The sequence below is a fragment of the Anolis sagrei genome, chromosome 1, assembly GCF_037176765.1.
Source record: "Anolis sagrei isolate rAnoSag1 chromosome 1, rAnoSag1.mat, whole genome shotgun sequence".
In the NCBI taxonomy this organism is placed as follows: Eukaryota; Metazoa; Chordata; class Lepidosauria; order Squamata; family Dactyloidae; genus Anolis; species Anolis sagrei.
Genome location: NC_090021.1, coordinates 97,607,783 through 97,627,611, shown reverse-complemented (window position 1 = coordinate 97,627,611; position 19,829 = coordinate 97,607,783). Strand labels below are relative to the sequence as shown.

Genomic DNA, 19,829 nt, shown 5'->3' with positions numbered 1-19,829 from the left:
GAGTAGCAAGCTGCAATTATTTTAAAATGGGAACATAGCTTTCTTTGTTGCTGGTACACTGAAAGAAGAGAAAAAAATATGGGTAGCTGTTTGTGCCCCTGTTCAGAAGATTTCACCTCGTTTTCTGTCTTCTTGATTATTGGATTTTGAAAAAAATGTCTTTTGGAAACAAGGATTGGTGATAAAGGTCCAGTGGAGACTCTTTCAGGAATGAAGGTCCCTTCTGAAAGATAAATTTCTCTCCCCTCCTGGTGTAGCTGGTAAGGAAGGTTTATCGGCTCTCCCATTTGCCTTCTATTCATGCATGCATAGTAAGGGATTCTGGAGATAGTTGTTTACCTTGCTTGTTGTATTCAGGTGCACATAAACACATGGTTGGCTAGAGCAGAATTTCATTCTTTCGTATCAAGCTTTATTGCACTGTTTAAGGAAGAGTTGCTGCTGTAGAACACCAGTAAAAGTCATGTGTCTCTGAGTGGGCAAATCACACACTTTCAGCTTCAGAGGATGACAAAGGCAAATCCCCTTTGAATAAAGGTTGCCCATAAAATCCAGTGATGGGTTGCCTTAGAACTTCCATAAATCAGTAATCACTTGAAGGCACACAACAACAATACATGCCTGCGTTGGTTGTCCCAATTTTTCACTTTGTTTTGTCTTGGTCACATGAGCATTTTTCAGGCAATGTGTTGCTGATGGGCTGCTTTGACCTTTGGGTGTCTGTAACCCCCCAATTTCCTATTTCCCCCACAAAATCAAAAAAACAATTCATTGCATACAGTTTTTGTAATATTACCCACTAAACCACTAAATCTTGTATAGCATTCCATGAAATACATTGTCCTAGACTTTTTTTTTCCTTTTAGGCAACACACTTCCTAAACTGATTAAATGCAGGCACCATTTAATAAATCATGGTCTTGGTTCTACCAAGTTTAGTGTCTTGCCTCTTTGTATAATATGATAATGTGTTATTTTTTTTAAAGAACTATTTAGTAAAAATCTAGGGAAGTGCATATGTTCTTGCATAAGTATATTATGACCATGTGAATTTAATCCAGTTCTTCCCGACTCTCTTCCTAGGAATATCAATGGACAAATCCATTGCAAAACAACTGAGACCTCTGTTGTGAGATAGAGGAACAGTTCAAGTTGAGAGAGAAAAAGGGAAGGAGGATAAAGAGCTTGCATAAAGAGTTGTGATGCCTGGCCTATTGTTGCCAAGCTCCTGCTGAAAGGATGAGAACAAACTGTGCTGTGCAGGCCTATGTTCTGCTGACAAGCTCAGCGGAAGATGTCACTTGAAGGACTAAGGAAAAGAGTAGATGATGAAGACAATTGTAGGACAATGGGGTGCCAGAAATGGAGCTTGTACTATGTCATGTTTTATTTGAAAAAACTTCCTTGCTGGCTAAGACAGACACAGAGTATGCATGGATAAGCTACACATTTAGAGAGGGGAAAAGGAATGGAACATGCATTGGTCTCTCTTAATTCAGTTACTTGCTAAGCCTTTGTATATTTTAGTCTGAATATTGTCAATCACTTGATGCATCTTTGAATCCTCTTGCTTCAAAATCTTTACTACCTAAGATCCAGGAAAAAGATAGGTAAAGTATGTAAATACCACAGGGCTATATCACCATCCTGATCCCCCACACTATCTTCACAGCCTCTCATTTTTTAAAAATAATTCCCTCCCGTACACATACACTTATATGGAGCAGCAAGTGACACTTTTACACACGCACACCCAACTGGTTATAGTCTAGGATATTTCTTATTTCAGAATAATAAATAATTTAAAAAATTAAATAATAGATTCAAAAATTAATATGATAATGTTAAATATTAGAAATTGGAATGCTATTTCACTACCATAAACCCTAATAATTGAAATAGTTTAATTTGTTTGTTTGTCATTTATTGATATTTTGGTATTATTAATTAGTGAAAGGGGGTCATGGGATATATAAATAAGCGTAAGGAGATTGTTATTCTCTGCCTTGCAGAAACATTCTTTTTTTTAGCACCTTGCAAATGGCTCTTTCAACTCAGGGCCCTTCTACACAGGGCAAAAATTGAAGAGGAATTCAAACCCTGAGATTTTGCGTGGGGGGGGGGGGAGTGGTGTCTAGATGCGCTTCTGTGCTGATCCGAGATCAGCACGGGTGGGTAAGAGCACTGCCAGCCTTCCCCCTCTCCCCTGCACTTAATGGAAGAAGACTCTGACAAGGCCTGAAGCCTTTTTCCCTCCCCCTCCTTTGGAACAGGTGAAGGAGAGCTAAGGTGTGTGTGTGGGGCGGGGTCCTGCTCCAAGGCCCCCTGTTGGCTCTTCTAGGATACAGGGAGAGGGGAAAAGGCTTGAAGTCTTCCTTTGGTAAGTTGAGGGGGAAATGGGGGGGCACAGAGGGGATCTACAAGGGAGAACGGAAGGAAAGCATGTGTTTTCCAAGTCTACAGGGATACATAGGCATGGAAAGGTGTGTGTTTGTCAGGAAGAATCAGTTTTAAAGGGCAGCTTTTAAACACATTTGCCAACCTTTAACCCAATTCCCTATGAGGATTCCTCCCACATTTTGGCAAAATATCATTTAGCCACCCCACCCCCCTTTAACTTGATTTAACCTGGGTTATAATGCATGTGTAGAACGGTCCCCAGGTTGGCACTCATCTGCATCTTCTTTTTCTCCCTCCTTCATCGACATGCTCTCTTAGCTCACTCTTCAAAAGCTTTATTTATCAAAAATTAATGAAGAGTGATTTCTTTCAGTTAGAAAGCATTGATTCACCACTGGTACAGCAATAAGTGCATGGCTACAAAATTAGTGAGTGAATCAAGAGTGGAACATTCTTAATCTAAAGTTTTTGAGAATATTTGAACATATGGAGAACAATTTTTTCTGCTTAATTGAAAGTGTGTCCTTTCTGCTTTCCCATTCCCAGTCAAGGTCATCAAAGATCAAGGACAGAGAAAGTTTTGCATGCCAGACACAGGGATCCCAAATTCAATGTTATTTTTGGTTAGATACCAAATATGTATCTAACAAGCTCACTCTTCTCTACATCCATCTTATTATGATTGTATAATGAAAGGAGAGACATAAAAGAACAGTAAGAAGGGTGGTTGAATGTTATGAAGGATTCATTTGTATAAACGGGGAATAGGTTTTGAGATGAATTTGAGGAAAATCTGAATTTCATTTCATTTCATTGCCTAAGTACACATTACTGTTTAAACCAGATTACGTTCATTGCAGCTTGCCGCAAAACAATTGTAGATTGTATAGAAATCAGTCCACGATACAACCAAAAGTGAAGATGTTATTAAAGAAAACCACAGTATATTCCCATTCACATCTAAAGAATTCAGAATTCTGGGTCACTTTCCTTTCATTCCCACAGGTCTGACATTATGAAAGAATCTGAAGGCCTTTGTTTTATCTTCAGAAAAGAAATCACTCATCCTCCTTTCTACTTGATTGCTCTGTACCCCATTTTATTCCATGACTCATTTTTTTCTTTTGCATTTTTATTTCTCTTCTTCCCAAACTTATCTGTTCTACTCTACTTTTTTGCTTTTACTGGGACTCTATAAAATTGTGCTTTTCATTCCCTTTCTCCTCTTTGTTGTCATCCCAAAGAAATTAGAGTAGCTTACCTAACAATAGAGCCATGTGATGAAGTTTTTCTAATTCTAAATTTCTTCTGCTAAGGGATCAGGTCTTCCTGTCTTCCATAATGCAACAGAGTTGCATGACTTCTGTCAAATTAGGTAGAATATATTTTGAAATTTTACATTAATTGGAGAATCTAGAAAATTTGGGGAAAAAATCACTAGAATAACAGTGTACTGTGGACTAATTCTTTAATTATTGGGTTTAGTAAATACTCTGAAAATGATTTTTATTCACTTACTGATGGCAAGAGAAAAGAACACCATGGGACTAAAAGAGACTTTTAAAGCTTTTCAAAGTTTACTCAGATTCCTTAAAACATGTATATGTGTGATATTACTTTTCCCTTTTTAAAATGCAAAAACAAAACAAAAAAACCCTAACTATTTTGGGTGGAGGTGGCTTGGAGAGAGGTGCAGTCTTCCCATCCACTATAATATGTTTCTCTGCCTACCCTAATCTAGAATAAAATGTTTTTTTTTAATATTTGTTCTTTTGGATGTTTGTGAATAAATAATTACAATAGCTTCTTGGCTTTTTGGCTAAGATCAAGTGTAGTATAATAGTAAATTTAAAAACCGATATCAGCTGGGACAGCTATAGATCTAAGATTCTTGCTTTATTCTTGTCATTCCTCTAATGCCATTGGAGAGTGAATATATTGAAGCAGTCTTGAACTAGACCAGGGTAGACAACATTGGAGGGCCTGATAGAGGGTTATTTTCTCTCCAGGCCCTCACATGCAATTCCTGCCCCTCTCCTCCTCAATCTCCTCCATCATCACCATCACCTTTAATTCTAGTTATTTATATACTGTGTGCATACCTCATCTTTTGGCCAAAAGAGATCTCAGAATGGCTTACAAAATCATTAATTTGAAAGTTTGTACCTTTAGATGTGTAGTTTAAATAAAAAGGGGAAGAAGGAGAATAAATATTCAAAAGCAGCTAGGTCGTGGCATGACAAAAGTATGCTCATCTGCCTTTTTTCTAAGTCTACATGGGCAAGAAAACATGAACTCACCCTGAGTTGACACCTGTTCACACAATATTTGACTACTTCCAAAGAGTATTGCATGGTTTACAGGGTTAACCAACTCTGCATCTTTAACTGAATTCTCTATAGAAGGAATCATTTCTGGACTGCAGCCTCAGTACCTTTTCATTCAACTTTAAGATGGTGATTATTATTCATGCCAAGAAGGCAAAGTGCAATTTTAACCTGTAACAGTGAGCTCTCTATGGGTGATTCTAGGTCAATTTTGTATGCATTCATTTATTACTTCATTTTGGCTGCATTTGCTGCTAAACTGCATATCTTAATCAATACATAAAATGAATAGGATCATTAAGAGATGAAATAAGGAGTTCACTTTGCCTTGTTCAGTCCACAATAGATACATTTATTCTCTTTTATCCCATTAAATGTGCCTCTTTATCCCCCTAAGTACTATTTCCCATGGAACAAAATGAAATCACACCTGTGAGCCACTGCTATGTCTGAAAATGTCTTTGTGAAACAGATAATATGTGCAATAGCCTAGAATGAATTTTTTGTGCATTAAGCAGTATTCTCAAGCATCAAATGGTGTTCTAAAGTGTCCCAAAGCCGGTTAATAGCTAATAACCATTCCAATTAATTATTTTTCAGTCAGAAAACTGACTTATCCAAATTCTACCATACTTTAATTGCAAGCAATTATCAATACATGAGAGATATGGTTTCCTTGAATTTAATTTCTTGCAAGATGTTGTTTAATCTTTCCTGCAATTTTTGTCTCCTTTTCTCTTGATGTTTTTCCACTTTGTTCCTCCAACCTTTTCCCATTTAATTTGATAGATAAAAACCACAACTTTAAAAATGTTCAAAAGAGAAAAAAATAAAAAAATTCTCATAGGGGAGACATGGCAGAATTATTAATTTTACAAAGTGGCCATGAGGTGAGACTTCCCTGCATTTCACTATATGGCCATCACTTGTCAGTGTGCACTGAGTATCCCTAATATCCTGCACTACACAGGGAAAAGATCAGAAGATAACTCTTCGCATGGGGCATTTTTTTCAAGAAAGGCTACAGAATGCAAGATATAGAATAGAAAGAAGACAACATACATTCTCAACATACTTCAATACAAAAGCATTCACCAATTTTGGTACCCGCATGACCCCTTGTAAATACCAAAATTTGTGGATGCTCACCCTATTGTATATAATCATCCTATTGCATATAACCCTTATATAAAATGGCAAATCAAGGTTTACTTTGGGGATTTTTTTTTTTGAGATGATAATATTTTCAAGCTGGGGATAGGTAAACCTGTGGATTCAGAATCCATGCTTATAGAGGGCTGACTCATGTCAATACTTTCAAACGGATCATTTCCCATATCTTGGTTGTCTTATAGTATTAGAGGTGAGGTGTGATCTCTGAAGAAAAGTAATACTAACAACTTAGATGTTATTTTACCCACTTTCTCTTTGGAGAGGCCTTTTTTAAGCCCTAAGTGAATTGTTAATGGATAAAATGTGTGACTGAAAACTGGACAATCCACATTTCAGTGTGCTCCATTTGCTTCCTGCAAGTTCTGATCTCCATCCGTGGGATTTGCATGTGTGTAAAGGCTCTATGATGGTAGATGACATTTCAGACAATCAGGTTAATATCGATAATTGCAACAATCAGATCATCCTGTTGCATTCAAATGCACCCTGATTATTTCAAGCAATTGAACTCAGTTCAGATCTTTAATACTTCTCCCCTTCACTGCAGTTTGATACCAGTCTTTTCAAATCAGGAATGTCTCAATTTATCTCCCTTTTAATCACTATTTCTCTTAAGAAACTTTCCTCGATAAAATATATACACAGTGTGCCCCATCCCTTTACACAATTTTAGGATGTTTTCCTTCCTCCACACTCAAGCATTGAACTTGCATTGAACTTTCCAATTCAGGCCAATTCACAGGGGCTCCAAATTAGTCAAATGAGCCAAAACACCTTCACTGTCCTTCAGACTAAACTGACAAGAAGATAGAAAGAGCAGTGTTTTTACAGTCACTTTCTCCTCTTTTCTCTGAAAAGGGCCAGACGCTGCTGATAGAGATGAATGATGATGTTGTTTTTAGAATGAAGCTCAGTGTTAATCTATATTAAGTTCCAATGTTCTGTGCCATATATATCTAAGAGGGAAGCGGGAGGAAAGCTGCAAAACTAGCTGGCTTCTCTTCCACATATAATTACTTCACCAGTTTTCTAAACACCTGAAGAGAGCTAAAATATACCAGGATTGTGGCATAAGATAGAAAGCAATTCTTATTGGATAATATCAGATTGGATAACACTGGGCTAAAGGAAAATGTATTAAATAAATGATCTCTTATCTTAGGGATGTTAGAGATTATTTAGAAATATCCTCATTCTAGCCGAAACTTGTGCTTTGTCTTGGTATGGCAGAGGTTAAACGTTCCCATAACTTCTCCGTAATCCTGTTCCACCCCCTCCTGTCTCTATCCCCTTTTACAGCTACAATCTTTTAGTAACCAGAACTCAAGCAACCAAAACTCACAAGCAAATAGCAATATATGATTGGCAAAGCCAGGGCTGACTTCATGGCCAGCTGGGAGAATTCCCCCTGTGGGGTGGAAATGCAGCACCTGGCAGCCAATCAGAAGGCTTTCCCCACTTTCAATGTAAATTTGTGGCCCTTCAATGGCAAGCCAGGATGAGATGATCATGAGGAACAAAGGAAAACATGAACTTGTGAGTGGGCAATAGTGTCTCAATCTCAAGACTAACAAAGTGGGGCCATCACGTCTCTGAGACGTGCCCAGTGAGTGACCCATCAAGTAGCTCTAGTGTCTATTGTTGGCTGAGTCAGTATATTGTGCAAAATTATGGAGTTGGGTGAACCGTCCCTGGGAAAGGAAAATGGCATTGAGGCAAAACAGTGGCAGAACCTCCCAGCTTCAGGGTGGGTGCCATATGGTAATGAGTTCTTTTCGTCAAGGCAGCCACACAAAAGTTTAGCCTATTTCAGGGTCAAGTTATCCTTTTGTCCATGTGTAGCTGATTCATGGTGGATGAAGATGATGGGTGCTTGAGTCCTTTGTTTAAGTGAAGACCAGGAAGACACAATAGGAATCCAAGTCATGTATTGCTGGTGAATGGTCACCAGGGTCTTTACAGCAACTCCATGGCTCCAAAAGTGTTTCATATAATCTTTTGAAAAACTATTAAAACACACCACAAGGGTCCTGGTACTGTTTGACCTGCAAATACGAGGCCATCAATGGCGGTTATCGGGGACTTTAGGGATGCTGGGAACAGGAAAGAGGAGCGAGAAGGATTTCATTAGGGGCTATTTTGGTTGTACGGTAGCCTTTGCAGGCAGTTTGGAGCAAAGAAAGGGACAGAAAAAGAGACAAAGAAAGCTACATTGACATACTTGTAAGTATGGGGGCAAGAGGACACCGGACTGTCTGTTTATTAAAGTGGTTATTTTGTATTTCATAAAGGGGGTCTGGTGACAATGTATCCTCTGGTGCTGGTAGCTGCTGCAGATCTTTTGTGGTTCCTCAGCTCCTCAGCCTTTGAGGCTTGGGGCTCCCTATTATAATTTGAATTTCTCACCAAGATCCAAATGCAAATAATTATATAATTTATTATATTCTGGGAGGGGTGAGGTCTTTCTGAGATATCAGTGGCATCTACATTGCATATTCTGGCCACTCTGAGTCCCCTTGGTGATAAGAGAGAGTGGGATACAAATATAGTAAATAAATAAATAATAGCTCTCTGAGATCAGATAGTCTAACTGGGTTCAAACAACAGAAATGTTTTTTTTTTTTCTGGCACAATAAGTTTGAGTCTACTTCTTGTCTTCTACTCCTGCATCTTTGGGTTGGTTGAATGCTATTACAAAGAGCAATTCCCACTGTATTTAGATGGCCTTATTTCTAAGTAAGAATGTGAAATTTTGTCAATTTCCTTTTTATTGCACCTGTTGGAATCTCTTTAGCATTCTCTTGTTCAAATTCTGCATCACTGATGAGACTTTAATTCTTCTTTCCCCATGCAAAACTGTGCAATTCACTACAGGTATACATTGTTTACACTTTTCTTGTTATCTTCAAGTTTGTTATGTTTGTGAAGAGTTCAAAAAGACATCATCCATATGAACACTATTTGCACTATACACAACGCAAATGAGAACAATAAATTATATAGATCAGAAACAATGCAAATTAAACAATTTCATTGACACTAGTTCTGTACTTTATACTGTTCAATGTGTGTGTGATGGGGGACAAACTTCCAAACCTGTTAAAAATAACAGAGCACCTTTGAAATTTGAAGAAAAAAAAACAGTTGAGGGGTGATTTTTTTAGTCAAACATTTTTTAAAGAAATGTTAGATATGCATTTTGGATTATGTGGAAAATCTGCAATCACAATTAAAATACTTTTAATAAAAAGAGATCAAATGGATTTTAAGATTGAAAACACTCAGAGGGACCTTTGGCTCTTTTACTCCCTGAATGAGTAATGATAGTATCTATTTCTGTTTTCGGAATTGTCTATTTCTTTGAAGAGTGTATTATACAACTCACGAAATGTTTGTGTGTACATGTATGTATATGCACTGCATTACATAGAATAATGTAATCTTTATGTTCACCTTCTGCTTATGAAGACTAATAGTGCTTTTTGTGGGATAGACTATCTCTCATATTCCCCAACAAACACACTGAATAGAGTCCTGTTCATGAATCCCAGCTTATATAAACCACGGAATAAATGTTTAGCAATGAGTCGACATACAAATATTTAAAATTAATTCAATAGCTCAACTCCAGTTGGGTCGAAAATAAGATTGAAACTGCTGTTTTCTACAATATATATTTTTTCTGTGAAATATATTTTTCTGCAAAAACTCTTTTAACAAGGGGCTCATTGAAGTTTTTGCATGTACACACATACACTGTTGAAGTCACAGACACCTTAAAGGGCCAGACTCAAAAGTGGCTTCAAAACAGTTTAATAAAACAAAGGGAAAAAGGACACAGAGGTACTTAAATGCAGTGCCACTGGTCAAAACTCAAGAAACAAACCTGACCTGGTCTAAAAATGTTAACAGAAATATAATTCAGATTAACTGGATGAAAAGAAACAATCAATCAAAGCGCTCTGAGCCAAAACAAAAAAGCACAGTACACAACTGGTTAACAAAAAGGAGGGGCTGCAGAAAGAGAAGCATTGTCAGCTGAAGTCCAGGGTTGAAACAGGAGAAATCCGAAACAGCGCTGCTCCAGTGTCCGCAGAAGCAGCGTCTATAGCCAAACAGGTCTAGGACCACGAAGGGAGAATTCCACATTCACGAGAAGCCAATCCGGGTCAATAACACGCGAACGATCATGAGATCCAAACTGCAGATCCTAAACCAACGCCGAACAAGAAACAGGCAGCAAAAATTCTACAAGAATCTTTTCCAATACACAGCAACCAACAAACGAACGCTCGTCAACACCTTGCCTTCTGCAAGGACCCATCACCCCTGAACCCACTTTTATTTACAAATCTTCATGTGAACTCCCTTGTCCTTCCCTCCAATTCCTCCATCTCCTGTCAAGACTTAGGTCCCCCCATGACTCAGTTGGATCCCCTGATTGCCAGTCTTCACCCCCAGAGAACCCCATAAAGGCATCACTTGTTGTTGGCTCCTCACAAACAGCTTGCACTTCTCTTATCTTAGTCCAATCCATGGTGTCTCCTTCTTCTCCTTCACTCATTGACCCATCATCCCCAAAGAATCCTTCAAACGACTCCTCATTTGTAGGTGCTGTAAATATGTCCCAGATCCTCTTTCTCTGCTGCTCATCATCAGATTCCTGCTCCCGAGTAACCCTTCTTCCCCTTCTGGCATCCATACTACTGTTTGTAATGTTACTCACAGGCTCTACTACAACATACACACATATTCATTTTAAACAAAGAATGCAATGTTTCCTACTGTGCAGGCATGTGTCGGAAGCCTAGAATGGTAATCCAGAATAAGTGAATGATCCTTTATAAAATTAAACAGCTGGTGATTGTTTCAGGAATGACATTTTATGATGGTATTGTTTTTAATCATATAGAAATGGGAGCTATCTATATGCACGTGTAAAATATGGAAGTGCTTTAACTGAATTTAAAGTCACTGGGGAGACATTAGAAATGTTCAAATGCTAACTGATGGTGGCTGATGGAACAATGCTTAGTGATTAATACACTCCCCATATTAAATTCTGGAGACACGATTTTACATTATTTCTTACTAAAATGTCTAATTTGTGCTCATTTTTACTAATGTGGAATAATATTTATGATTTATCCATATCTACTGATAGCTGTCAGTATTATTTCCTTTCTCAGAGCAGTGTTTCCCTCCTCTTAGCCTTACATTAAACAATTCTGATAAATTTTATGGCAAACTTTGTGTTCTTTTAGAACATGAGAAATGAACAATGTGGATGAGTTAGGCTTTCAATACAAAGAAGGTCATCATGGGTTCCTATTCACGAAGTTCAAAACACAAAACAAATTTCATAAATAAAATACCTTATTCATTCTTTATCAAAGCAAGTTAACCCCTTTAGTAACATTAATCTCACATTCATTCATCAGAAGCCCAAGTCTGGTAAATATATGACTGTTGCAACCTGTGGACCTCCCTTTCCTACAAAATAACACATGTTCAAAATGCCATATTTTGTGCAATTAACCCAAAGTATTCAGGCGGTGATCTACTTACTGGATAAATGTACAGGTCTTTTAAGGGTTGGGACTCTACTGGTTACATGCAGCCAACTAATTCTGTAGCCTGACAAAAATGCATCACAACCTTCAAAAACCAAAATAAATCCCCCCAAAAGAGGACATACTGCTCTTTTAAAAATGTGCACAATTTTTTTGTTTACACCACCGGGGAAGTTGTCTCCAGAAGCTTACTTTCTATTTATAAATCACTATTTAGCAGAACTAATTTAGGATTTGAAAGATTAAATGATCCTTGGACAAAGAATCTGCTTTTATGATAAGTTCATAACACACAGTGTGTTGTGGCATTTCTTTTAGAAATGATTAGTGCATCTCCAGGTTGTCATGGAAAAAACAAATTTAGAAACAGTAAGTCAGACCAACAAATCTTAGTTCTGTCCCCTGACCCCTCCTATATAGTATAGTTACTCAACATTTAACCAAATTATGTGGAATCTCCACATTTCTAAAGGGTTGGGGTCTGAAATTCTCATAATCCCTTAATACTGACCATACTGCTTCAAGCATTTAGGCAAGATGTGAAAAATGGCCAAGATGCAAAACTCAACTTGGGGGGTATAAATTACTCTTGCATAGCTACATGGTGATTCTGCTACACCCAGTCTTCTGATAAATACTGGCATTATGTAACTGGCTGTGTATCTACAAATGTGCCTGTTTGTTGCCCTATTGGGAAATGTGGATATCATAGAGGTTGGATCACCCAATGAATGAAGTGGTACATCTAGGAGTAAGCATATTACACATATCTTCAAGCCACTCCACTGGCTGCCAATTAGTTTCCAGACAAAGTACAAGATGTTGGTTTTGATGGTTAAAGCCCTGCATGGTTTAGGTACTGATTACCTACAGGACTGCCTTCTCCTGTACAATTCACCCTGAACATTTAGGTTCCCTGGGGGGCAGCTACTCCAACTAGGCCACCATCACCTGGAGGACCCTTTTTATCAGCTGCCCCAAGACTGTGAAACGACTTGCTGGAAGAGCTCCAACAACTACCCTGTTTCCTCTAAAATAAGACATACTCATAAAATAGGCCATAGCAGGATTTCTAAGCATTTGCACAATATAAGCAATACCATGAAAATAAGACATAGTGATAGGCATGGCTATGCAGCATATAAGGTTGGCTCCTCTTGTCAGGTCTCAGTCATTCTATGTATGCCGCAAGCTGAGGCATAGAGGAAGACATAGAAAGTAAAAGTAAAAGTTTCCTCAGTGAAGTAAGGAGCAGGACACTCTGCTTTATGTGTATCCTCAGGGGGAAGAGATAAAGCTGTGGCTGCCGTTTTACTCAGCACTGTGGGTCTCTTTCACTCAGCACCAACCAGTAACAGTCTGTGGTCCTTTCTCACCCTCCACAAACACCAATAAAGCTGCTGTTCCCCAGTACTGACCAGCAACAGTCTGTGGGTCTCTCTCACCCCACAAAACACCAGGAGATAGGGGAAAAGTTTCAGCAAGCAGTCTGCTACTGTGCCCAGAGAGATCATCTCATAAATGCAGATTGTTATACCATGCATAATAAAAATAAGACATCCTCTGAAAATAAGCCATAGTGTGTCTTCTTGAAGAAAAATAAATATAAGTCAGTGTCTTATTTTCAGGGAAACACAGTAGATCAGCTATTGGAATTTAAAAACCCATCTCTTCCATCAGGCCTACCCAGCTAGTTAAAAGTATGAATTTTAAACTAATGTTCTGTGTTTTGGTGTGATTAATGTGTATTTTATATAAATGTTTGATATGTATCTTGTATGGAACTGCATTTTAATATGTATGTTTGTAGAATTTTTATAGTATTCATGTGTTTTTGACTGTGCTGTGACCTGCGTCAAGCCAGGAGAAGAGGTGGATAAGAAATAAATTAATAATAATAATAAAACAACAACAACAACAAAAACATTGAAGACACTGCCTAATAGTTACACACAAATCAAGAATATTTATTTATTTATTTACTTCATTTCTATCTTGCTCTTCTCACCCCGTGGGGGACTCAGAGCAGTATACATTATCTGTCTAGGCAAAAATTCAAAGCCTCATTATACATAAAGAAATAAAACAATATAAAATCACTAAAATCAATAAACATATACACATTAAAACTCCTTAAACATATTAAAGCATAATAAACCTCCACACAGATAACACATTGCACAAAATAACACATTGCAACAAATGTAGCTACACTGGATTCAGTATATGATTTTCCTCCACAAATAATTTGTTAAGAGCTGCATTTCCCAACCCACATCCTCCAGATGGATTATATGACAATCTCCAACACACCCAAACACCCCTGAAGCTGGATGGGGACGCTAGGAACCGTCATCCAACTCAATATGTAGCTGACAGTTAATCCCATCGAGAGGAATCCCACTTTCTCAATTGGTGAATGAAATTAAATGTCTCAATAGTTCTATCCTAATTGGGACTAGCAATGCTATTTAGGCTCATGTGAAATGGTTACACTTGTGAAATATGAGCACAAATACGACCATATATGACACCAACAGGCTTCCAATCAATTTCTCACAACCTAATACATAAAAAGAAAGATGATTCACATGGAATTCAATGCATAGAAGCAAAATCAAGAGTGAAAGATTTTTACAACCCTACTGAGAATTGAATTTTTGACTCTATATTTGGTCTGCTGCTCCTATTTTATAACAATAAATGTTTTCAATGAGCCACTGAGTGATCCAGTCTCTCTCTCTCTACCTTCTCTGTCATCCTTTAAATGTGTGTTGTGTGAAGCAGTGACAAAAATCCACACATTTAATCCATCAATTCAGGAGAAAAAAAAGAATATTTTCTGTCATCAGTCAGGGTTCTGCCATGATAAAATGCTTTGGGGTGACTATCACCATGATTAGGTAAGGCAGGGCAAGATTTTCTCCATGACTTTAGATAGTCTAGGTTGTAATCTTATATCCACATGCCTAAAAATAATCCCCATGGAAAGCAAGGAGGGGGGCTCATTAGACATGCATATGGTTACATTGTTAGTCAATCATTGAAAGAAAAGATAATGCAACACCGATTGTATAAAATAGCAATATGTATGTAACTTCTTGTAAGAAGTGGCATTGTTTTTCCTCCTAATTTACTATCTATTAGATCAAAGTGTACTGAAAATCTGTTCTAACTATTTTCTATACAATTTTCTTAAACGATTTTTACTTATTCAATAAGCTCACCATTTCATATCACAAAATGCTTTTGAAATTCATGTATTTTAAACCAGAGTCACACAGCAAGCACAGAAGACTACTCATTTGATTGAAACACACAGAATGCATCTGGTTCATTTTCTTATCCTTGCATATGAGGGAAGAAGACACACCTTACATTTTCAATGTATTTGGAAAGGGAATTCTATTGAATGCATTGACTGAGTTTGCAGTTCATTCACTCCTGGGATCAAGCTTTAATCCTAATATTTTGAACTTAAGCTGATTGTAGGACAATATCTGACTCACAGATTATATCCAATATTAACTATTCAAAAATAGGACTCATCTGGAAAGCTGAGGAATTAGTCATCTTTTACTTAAGCAGAAGTATTTTGACTGCCATTTCAATAAAATACTTAAACTAGGAAATGTCAAAACTGATGGTTCCTTTCCACCATATCCCAGTAGTCCGACTTATTGGTTCACTTGTAACCTTTCTGTCAGTTCACTTTATGGAACCATATTAAATATCTTCACACTCTTTTGCCTAATGTATGATATAGCTTCAGTTTTCCTGAATTGAAAACAGTTAAATTTGCTAAGATTTGTACAACTAGCCTCTGTCTACCACGACATGGGATCAAAATGAGCTTTCCCCACCACACCCAGCCTCCTCTTTGTGAATGGAAGTAATGAAAATAAAGTTATCACAGTGAGTAGCTATTAACTTTTTGACATCTCTTATTTTGGGCCCTTAATGGCCCAAAATAAGTATGATCTTCTATGTGGCCTCATGCTAGGCAGTCACAAGCCCTTTGAGACAGCACTGTCTGTTTTTGTTTTTTTGAGGTCGCCGTTATTGCAGCCTTTTGTTTTATACGTTCAGGAAAGTTCAGCCAAACTATTTGCACATTTTGCAATCCTACTTCAGGGCCAATAACACCATGGCACAAAGAGGGAATTGTCTCAGCCTATGTGAGAAAGCATGCCTGGCTACAAATTACCCATATAATCAACATCTGAAACAATGGAAATACTGTGGATTGTGAGCCAGTTTCATTCATAATTTTATTTGTTTCTCTCTTTTTGTTAGGGTTTTAAAAAAAGTCTTGCAGGTATTTCAAATACAACATTTTGGTATTCCTTTTCCTCAAATTATTTTAGTGATAAAGTAGTACTGGAAAAATGCAAGTTATATATTGCATTAAACCATTATGCCATTATGTAAATTTGATACAAATTAACATGTATCTGTTCATTATATATTATTAATATTAATATTACATGGTATGTGATGAATAAACTATAGGAAAACAACTTCATCTGAGATTTCAGGTATTTCCCAGATTCTAGCCCTATACAGCACCAGAAGAAGAAAGTCAAAAAGAAAGAAAGAAAGAAAGAAAGAAAGAAAGAAAGAAAGAAAGAAAGAAGAGGAAAGGAGGGATAGAGGGAGAGATAATGGAGAAGTGAAATACATCACTTCTTGGTCATATTTTAATTACATACTTGAGGCAGGTAGTTGCATGACAAAGGTATTGTTGGAAGCAAAGGCTGAGGTACCATTTGACTACTGAAATAATTTTAGTGCCATCTTTTAAAAGACTGCTGATGGCAGGGGGTTGGACTGCATGCTCTCTTCCCATTCTATGATTCCATGATTCTAAATCCGACTCCTCAAGTTCTTTTGAAAGATGCTCTGGACATAATGTGAACCGTGGCCCATCAAATATTGAGTGCACTATTCCACTCTTCTTTTTTTGGCATTAAAAGAAAACCAATTTCTTGGATAAATACCCAAATGCTTTTACATAGAAATCTGAACCAGCCCTAGCAGCAAAAAGAACATGATCCAAGTAATGTGATACAGAGACATATCCACTCCAGCAGGATGCTGAACATTTTAAATGCTGCATATGAAATGGAAGCACCCTAGCCACATAACTTGCCTTCAGAAAATAAATCTCAGCAAATCAGAAAGTCAAAAATGCAGAGGCAGAATTCTAAGAAAGGCTTAATGTTACTATTCCCTAACTCCACAACAGCAAACTATGTTCACTGCATTTTCAAAAGAAGTCTATTTCACTGAGCAAAGCAGAGTTGGTATAGTACTGCTCTCTGTTGTACCTTATAGGTATAGCAAGTGATGGATAATCTGATATGCTGTATAGTTTAAAGTTTCCTTGTAACAAATAAGAAATTAAACTGTTTAGCAAGTTACACACCCTTCTCTCCCTAACTCCTTTTTTCCAAAAATCCAAAAAGTGATCTCATCAAGTCCAGTATTGTTTCTTGACACTATGTACTAAATTCACCTCTTGTACAACATTCTAGAACTGTAATAATATGTTCCTTTAGTAGCATGTTCTTCATTTTATATTTCTTTAACATAAATGTATAATTTCCTTTGGAGCAGAAAAGTTACAGGGGACTCTCCAAACCAACGCAGTTGGTTGGGAGAGCGATTTGCCCCTCCTCCCCAGAAGGCAGAGAGTTGGGAGGTCCTTTGAACCTCCTAGTAGAAGGGAGGGGGCTGGCTGATCACGTGAGCCAGCCTCCTTCCTTCAGTCTTGTTGAAGACTTGCTACTGGACGGATGCACCTTCGTTGGCTCTGCAGGTCGGTCTGGAGAGCCGGTTGGGGAGGAGGGGGTCCTTCCCTCCTTCCCCGTCAGATCGCAGCGGCCGGAGCGAAGCGGAGCGGTGGCGGCGTGGTCGCTCGGCGATCGGACGGCTCGGCGCGCGCTCGGGCCGTCCCGAGCCACGGCCGCCATTCCTCCGCCATTTTCGGGGAAGGAGCGAGCTCTTCTCCTTCCCCTCGGCTTGTCCGCTGCAGTGCTGCTGCTCCACCGCGCAGGCGTGGCCTGCAAGAAGATCGCGGTGGCAACGGGGTTTTGGCGCGAAGGGCGCCATTTTGGAGCAGCTTGGAGGAGCGGCCACCATCTTGTTTGCGGCCACGGCTGCTGTGACGCAGTTCGTCCTTGGTTGGGGCCGGGGACTCTCTGCCTTCTGGGGAGGAGGGGTTCGGAGAGTCCCTTTCTGTGGGTCATGGGGGTTTTGTGTGGGAGGTTTGGCCCAATTCTAGTGTGCATGGGGTTCAGAGTGCTCTTTGATTGTACGTGAACTAATCAACCAGCAACTACACCTCTCAAATGGCAGGGGTTATTTCCCTCAAAATCCACCAGTGTCCACATTTGTGCATATTGCGTATTCGTGCCAGGTTTGGTCCGGATCCATCATTGTTTGAGTCCACAGTGCTCTCTTGATGTAGGTGAACTACAACTCCAAAATGCAAGGTCAATGCCCACCAAACCTTTCCAGTATTTTCTGGGGTTGTTGCCATTTTTGCGGCTATAACCAGTATTATTAATAATGATAATAGAACCAGTATTATTAATAATGATAATAGAATATATGTGTATATGTGTATGTATGTGTATATATATATATATATATATATATATATATATATATATAAAATCAATATGAAATAAAATAAAAATGAAAAGGGGGAAATGTTTGGCGCGGGGGAAAATGTTTGGCCCGCCACAGTCAGTTTGTTTTTGGGCTCGGCCTCTTTCTTCGCTCGCCGCATGGTGAGCTTGCCTAATTTGGCATGGAGTATGGACTGCACTCCAGGACTCTTTTTATTTGTGGTCCTTTTTTGGGAGTTGTGTTATTTTATAAGGTGGAAAAGAATACTTAAATCTAAAGACTGTGTACACAATATATATATATGTATATATAATAATAATAATAATAATAATAATAATAATAGAATATATATATATATATAAAAAAATAAACTAGTAAATAAAATAAGATAATAATAATAATAAAAAAATAATAATAATTAAAAATATAATTAAATAAAAAAAATGGGGACGAACCCCCTTTTTGTATAATGTAGGGTGGTCTTATCTACAACTGAGAGTTAGTATACTTGAGGGGGAGGGCGCAGGGTGTCTCTTTCAACTCTTTGATTTTATGATTCTAAGGCGCCACAGGCGGGTGACGGATAAAGACACATTAAGCAGGAGAGAGTGATGGCACATGGTGCCTCCTCCAACTCTTTGATTCTATGATTCTATTATCCCATAACGGTGCCTCCTCCAACTCTTTGATTCTATGATTCTATTATCCCTTAACGGTGCCTCCTCCAACTCTTTGATTCTATGAATCTAAAGCACCATGGGCTTGAGTAGAGACATGCCACAACAAGAATGCTAGCATTTATGTGGTGCTGGGGGCGCTTTCGGATCATTGGAGGGGTGTTGCCGGGGGGGCGTCAGCGCTTGGTGTGGAGCAGGCTCTCATCGGCATTCTACCCCCCCCCCTTTTTTATTTTGTAGGATGCCATCAAAGAATAACAAGGGGGGCCCTAAGGGGAAGGGTCCCGCGGAGAAGACGGGGCACAAGCGCCCTTTACGGCAGGATGGATCGTCGTCTGATGAAGAGGGGGTGTCTACGGAGGATTTGGAGGCCCTTCTTCAACGTGTCAACCAAATAGAACAAAATAGGGGGGTTGGTTTGGGTGGGGCTGGTTCAGGCCCCACTCGCCGGGCAAGTAAGAAACAGTTGTTCAGATCTCTGTTGTCCCGGGTTTCTATTATAGAATCGACCTCAGCCGCAGGGGCGGAAAGGGCGGTCCGGCTTCCTGAACAACTGGCGGTTCCAGGGTCGGCTGTGGGATCTCCTTTGGTGTCTTCGGCTGTGCAGACCATCACCAGCCCCGAAGTTCATCCGGCTGTGCAGGCTTCATCTGGCTCCTCAGCGGCTGCTGCGGCCGGACCCAGTCAGCCCGCGGCATTGGCCTCCACGTCCAGTGCCGTGGCCGGGTCCACTCAGTCGGGTGGTTCGAGTGTTGCGGGGCGGGAGCAGTTGGTGACGGCCGTCCCAGCAGGTACTTCCACCACACTCACATCAGCGTGTGCCACACTCACATCAGCAACTACTTCTGCCTCACTCACTTGGCCATGGGGCCAGCGGCCGCAATCGGTGGTGGGGACGCAGTCACTAGTTGCAGTTGGGATTCAGTCTGAGGGTGGTGTGGACCCCAAGATAGGGGAAAATAAGGATGATGCCAGCGTGCAAGCAGTTAAGCAGGCTACTGTTACTTTAGAGTCGGCCAGAACGGGGGAAGCTAACAAGTTTT

At 39.1% G+C, this 19,829-nt stretch overlaps 1 long non-coding RNA gene and 1 pseudogene across 1 annotated transcript in view; one reads left to right on the top strand and one right to left on the bottom strand.

The window, feature by feature from the left end:
• LOC137095898 (uncharacterized) overlaps positions 1 to 19,829 on the bottom strand; it is a 175,904-nt gene that overhangs the window by 17,827 nt on the left and 138,248 nt on the right. The gene's annotated exons all lie outside the window — the stretch shown is intronic.
• On the top strand, positions 4,200 to 4,339 carry LOC132762229 (U2 spliceosomal RNA; annotated as a pseudogene).